Below are 6,524 nucleotides of genomic sequence, written 5' to 3'. Positions count from 1 at the left end.
CTTTGTCAATTGAACCCTTAAACTTATTCAAACAGAACATTTTTGACTCATTTCTTACTTGATGGGTGTGCATGTAGCACATTCATTTTACACATGAAATATCACCTCATTTTTTAATGACACATCATTATAATTATTATTAATTTTCTAATGAGACATCATAAATAAAATATTTAAAAATAAATAATATTTTAAAAATGTAAAAAAAAGATTCTCTCTGACTATACTCATTTCACCCCCTTCCCACTCCATCTTCTTTGTTCCCACCTTCTACCATTTTCAACCCAAAAATAAAAACTACCATTTTCATATTTCATCCTAGCTCATACTGAAAATTTTCCTCAATAACAAAATGTGAAAGATTATAATTAGTTATTGCACATGCTTTAGAATTCTATTGATTTTAATTTGATAAAAAAAGAGATATCAAGAAAACTTCAAATTGAAAAAATCTGTTTATATATATATTAAAGTAATAGATCTTAATGAATTAAGTTTATAAAATGGTGAATGGTATATCTTGTTGCAAAAACTTTTTAAATTTTTTATTTAATGATTTTATAGTGATAATGTTTACGTTAAAGAAGAAGAGAAAATGAGTAGGGGAGGGGGAGGGTGGGGGGATGAGGGTTGAGGTTTGAGAAGAAGAAGAGGAGAAAAGGAGTAGGGCTGAAGAGTAAGAGAGAAGAGGTGGGGGTGGGGCGAGGTGGAGTTAAGAAGCAGGTTTTCAATATAATATTCTTTTAATTTTTTTATTATTTTTATTTTATCTTATAATTTTGACCATTTTAAAATAATAATATTGTATGACTTGCTTCAAAGACGTGTGGGATCATGAATTTATCCAACTCGGTGATTTTAGTGTCACATAAGTTTCGTCTATGGTCAAAAGGGCTTAAAATAGAGTTTCATTGAGCTTAAGGGTTTAGTTGATAAACTGTAAGTAAAATAATTCAAATTACTAATTGAGTCCAGTAAAAGGGTCTTCCAGGTCATTTTCCCTATATATTATGATACACAGCATGTCCGGACCATTGACATTAAAACACATTTTGATTGTATATTTTAATGGTATTTAATGTCTATCTAGATTTAAAGAAATATTATTTGTAGACTCTTCCTTGTGGTGGATAAAAGAAGTGAAAAAGAAAGGATTTAACCATCTATATTTCATTTATCAAATGATGTTTACTAGATAAACAGTTCCATATATATTATAAAACGTGTTTCTATGTATTACATTTTTGTGAGAGTGAAAAAGAATTGTTTGTTTTGTGTAGGTTGGGCTTCAAATAGTATAATATCACTGATCTGCTCACCAATTTGGAATGTTGGCAGTTGCTTCGTTTACCATCTTCACGAGAGTTACCTGCAACCTTATCACTAGTTATAAGCCTCGAAAAAACAAAATCTAACATTTAAAAAGATATCTTATATAATTTAATAATTGGTGTTTCGGAGATCCAACATAATAGAAGGGCAATGCTAAAAAAAAGTATATAATACTCATTAAGTTGAACAGGTAACATACACAATAGGTGAAACCATACAAGAAATTAAACTTTACATGTGTCAAGTGAATAGTAGTGGTGGAGTGAGGATATGCAAAAGCAAAATAAAAATAATGAAGTATCCCTAAAAGTGATGAGACAATATGGGAGTGAGGATATGCAAAAGCAAAATAAAAATAATGGAGTAGACCTAAAAGTGATGAGAGAATGTGACACCCAGCCTGAGGTTTTTTTTTTTTAACTTGTACCAAGATTCCACAAAAACATGTTAGAGAAGAAAAGTATAAATCTTGATGACGGGGATGCGATTTTGATGTCCATTCATTTGTCACCTATACAAACATAGCTACACACCTAGACATTAGATATACTACTCAAGAATGACATCATAATACGAAAGGCATGTAGTTATTCTTCATATGGTATATAGGATAAACATTATTGGGGTTATTTAAGTTAATTAATATTTCATTAGGCAAAGGAGGCCAAACAAGTGAACATCCATGTTGATAAATAAGAAAAAATTACAAAGTTCATCAACCAAAAGAATAAAAATTAATGTGTCATGGTGCATGATGACCAAAAGCTGGTATATATTATGGATATGAATACTGTAGATCATAGTTTTTAGGATAATTGTTCATAAGTATGGCCGAAGATAAATTAGGTGACATATATATTCAACAAAGGATGGATATAATGGATTACGTGAAAAAGTGATTGGTAATTAAGTTGAAGAATGATTATGAGACTCGTAAATATCCAAAGATGAATGTCGCAGCAACGCAAAAATCAAATTAGAAATGATGTTAGTAGCTGGAAGTAGTACATAATTGACTACATGTAGGGGATACTATGAGAGGTCAAGTCAGCATGCTCTTTGTGAACTTGGGTCCATACTCATAAATGAGTCCAAACAGTTCTAAGAACAGATCATAACGAAAGCAAAGGATCCATAGAAGCAATGCCCAATAATTGTGGTAATTAAGTACCTGGTCTAAATTGTTTCGATGGTTTAGCATTTCCTCAAAACCAAATGTCTCCTACTTCTGTTAAGCTAAAAAAATTGAATTAATTTGTTAGCTAGACTACTTCTTTTGTCTCCTAGAACTAACATTCTAAATAGTGTTTTAATGTATAGACTTTTTTTGTAGCTTCTCAGCTTCCTACTTTGGCAAAGACAATATTGTCTTCTTGATGCCAGCAATGAATCTACTGAATCAAAAAAAAAAACCTCAACATTGAAATGAAATGGACCTGAAAACAAATTATTAGTGTTTCTGTAAAACGTAAGTTCATAATATTTCCAAGTGAATCATTAATAACATTGTATATATTATTAAAATTATCTTGTTATAATGGTTTGAACTTGGGATTGAGGGAACTGTTTCAATTTCTTTTTTTATAAGGTAAACATATTTCATTCATAAACAAGGGTATACCAAAAGGCAAAGAATATCCAAAAAAAAAAAAAAGACATGATTCTCTACAAACTCCATCCATTCTTCTTGATATAAAACTAAAATGTGAAAGTGGAAACCTTAACACTAAGAAGAAGAAATAAAGATACAAGGCTAGAAAAAACACCAGATGGAGATTGATTCACAAGTACAACAATAGAAAGCTTAAACCCTCAACTAATAGAATCCAACAAGCACCTAACTAAAAGATAACCTTCAAGAGGAAAGCTTTGTCAAATCAGCAATTTATTAATATAAAGGTCATAGCCCCAACTCTCTCTAGACTCTAAAGTATCAGTCATAATCTCAATATATATCACAAAAATAATTTACCTACTAAAATGACATAATATAGTATTTATACTAGACTAGGCTAAGACTAAAGAAATAATGGTGATGATTAATCCTGTACACTCATCTCTCACATAAGCACCCAAAATCCTCTCAAACCCATAAATCCTCACAATGTCTACACCACCAAACCTAGTCTCCTACTCCGTTGATGAGGACTCCTCCACCTCACCGAAAAGGCATACATGACTAAGTGAAAGAGGGTCGATTTATTTTTACCGAACGCCACCCTAGGCAGTCCTGGAAACGTCTGCAACACTCAGCCTATCTTACTCACACAGAGTTGACTAAGTATAGAAATACTTAAGCAGCAAAGTTAAACAGCGAACAGAATGTACAGCAACTCGTCCCAACCTTTATTAATCTTATATTTAATACAAAGGGAAGGCTTCACGAATTTATCTAAGACCAGAATCACTCTCTATAGCCTTAAACGAAATTTCAACCTTCATAAAATTTCTACACGTGGCAGTTACATGCGGCAGTTACAAATAACACCTGTCCGACACTTGTCATCACATGATTCAAACTAAAGTTTCCAACATCTATATTTCTAACAGATAGGATCTAATTCAAATTACATCCTTATCCACACGAAATATTAATATTCTAACACTTAAAATATTTCAGGCTACATTCCAACACTTACAATGTTTCAGCCAGCTTCCAATACTTAGAATATTTTAGCTGCCCTCCAACACTTAGTTTTATTTCAGCAATTCACGTGAAATGCCTTTGATTTTGCCATCATCAAGTCTTCACAGCTTTGCCTTGTCAAGCCAACACGCTGCCTTACCGATGAATCCAGCCCGCACGTAAGTCTTGCATGTTCAAGTTGTTTTGCCAACACCCAAGCACCTTGAACCCGTGTTGCACTGTTTTTCCCCCATTCATGTCAAGACCAATGCCCAAGTCCTTGACATGTCTGCACGTAGTTAGATCAAGTAGTTTACGGGTCTAACACCGAGTCACCTAGGAAATTGTCTTAGGGGCAAGGCGTCACCTCCACCACACCTTCATCTCCGCCTCATCAATTCCCTCCTCATTGGTCACCATCTTTGATCCGGTCATCCTCTCTTGTCCCAATATACGCCTTCGGCAACCCTTTAACTCCCTCACCATCTCCACCGAAAACCCTAACTCTAATTTTATTTATCAAATATCCACTTCTTCAAGACCATTAGTCCCACCATAATCCTTAGAAATTCCTCTTCCTACGTCAAATCCTAACCCAATGCCCACCCAGACCACTTATTCACAAAACCTAGACATTGATGAGGTTCCCCTTATTAGTCAACTACGCCAAACTGTTCCTCAGAAACCATGCAAGCATATTGCTCCAAAGAAAACCATTATCCACATCCCATTCACACGAAGCTAGTCAGGCCCAACTCAAAAGGATGCTGAATCAAGCAAGAAATATCGTCACGCCGGTAAGTCTCTATTTCGCTCCCCTCAGTCTCTTCTTGTTGTTCTTGATTCAGACCCTGATTAGGCACCTGATGATTTTATTCCCTCTACTTCCTTTCTCCCCCACAAAAAATGAGAAAGAATTTGTCCAAGTACTTCGAAATAGGGAAGGAAATGTGTTTTAGGTCTAAAGCAATTTTAAGGGGGAGAACCTCTCATCCCGAGGTTTGGACTTTATATGTGGTTCAAAAGGTGCTTGAATTGTTGTACTTTCAGGGTTGGGTGGATCTGTTTCTTGACACAAGGTTAGAGGTCCACGAAAATGAGGTAGTTGAATTTTATGTGAACCTAAATGTGTTTGAAGATAACGTTGCTACTTCCCCTGTTAATAAGGTTAAATTAATATTTTATAATGTACGTCTTCATGAAATTTTTCATATTTTGATAGCTGGGATAAGTGAATACGTGTGAACGAAAGATGAAAATTGTTTGCTCACATCTATGTAAACACAATGGAGGGTCTTTGCACGACCAAGAAAGGTGCTTAAAGGGGAAATGACACCTTTTCACAAATTGTTGTACGAATTAGTGCACAAGGGAGTTCTTTCTAGGGGGACAAACTACATCAGGCTTCCTTTAAGGACATGGGGATTTCCAATGCCCTCGAAAACAAAGAACCTATTGACTGGCCTTCTCTTATGATAAAACACATGCGATAGTAGTTAATCCTAAACCTGGTCCTCATCAGTTGGCGTTTAGCATCCTCCCCACTATTATGTTTAATGCTTTTAATAATCCCTTGATGGAAGGAAGAGTTCTGAACAAGTCGGATATGGTTACTTAGGTCTAGTCTTGCTTACTGCAGACTTCTTGATAATGACGACTTGGTTCTGCTACTGCTCCCAGGGCTACTAGCCCAGTTGCCATTCTTCTCAATGATCTTCATGCTGCCAAGGAACATAATGTGGAAGTAGCTAGATTGAAGGAAAAAGTTACTACTCCAACACCAAGACAACAATGCTCATGTGTATCATGTGTCATATTTATTGGCCCTATCTCATACCCCACATACCTCTCCCTCCTTCCACCTCCTCTATCATTCCTTTTGGTTTTTTTTGAGACAGTCTCGTGAAAAGTTATGTTTTGTGTCAATGTTGGATATTTCTTTGGAGCACTGTGAACTTATAACCTAATGCATACTCTTTTACTGGATTATTTGTCTTTGATTAGAACTTCTCTTTTTGTTTGGATGGCTAATATCCTTAGATATTGTTCACGTTCTATTATCATGTCTAAGTATATATTTCATCATCAAAAAGAGGTAAATTTATGAATAATGAATTGCTCAAAATACTTTTGATGATGTCAAAATGAACAAGGTTCACATAACACATACCGGACTTAAAATAAAGAGGAGGGAAGAGTTCACTTATTTAGAGATAAAATAGGTGTAACGACCTGTTTAGTCGTTTTAAGCAGCAGATTTTATTTCTGGAAAAACTGTCTGAGTCGACGGAACCCACGACGAACCGTCATGGGCACGACGGGCCGTCGAGGGGGTCTCGTTCCAAAACACTTAGAATTTTGAAATTTGGGTACTGAAATCGACTCTCTGAACTTCGCGACGAAAAGGCAGGACGGACCGTCGCAGACATGACGGGCCGTCACAGAACTTTTACTAAAATCAAGTCTCTGAGCTTGGTGACGGACCTGCAGGACGGACCGTCACAGTCGTGACGGACCGTCACAGGCTCCGTAAGCTCACTCGGGTCGGAAATTCTGTTAAGTTTTT

General features: G+C 35.5%; 1 pseudogene; it reads right to left on the bottom strand.

Annotated features, from left to right (window-relative positions):
* Positions 1-1,240: 1,240 nt before the first annotated feature.
* The window catches only part of LOC107006942, a 14,390-nt pseudogene continuing 9,106 nt past the window's right edge, over positions 1,241-6,524 (bottom strand).

This window comes from Solanum pennellii, chromosome 12 (genome assembly GCF_001406875.1).
Source record: "Solanum pennellii chromosome 12, SPENNV200".
NCBI lineage: Eukaryota > Viridiplantae > Streptophyta > Magnoliopsida > Solanales > Solanaceae > Solanum > Solanum pennellii.
The sequence above is the reverse complement of the archived record's forward strand: the minus strand, read 5'-3'. Positions and strand labels throughout refer to the sequence as shown.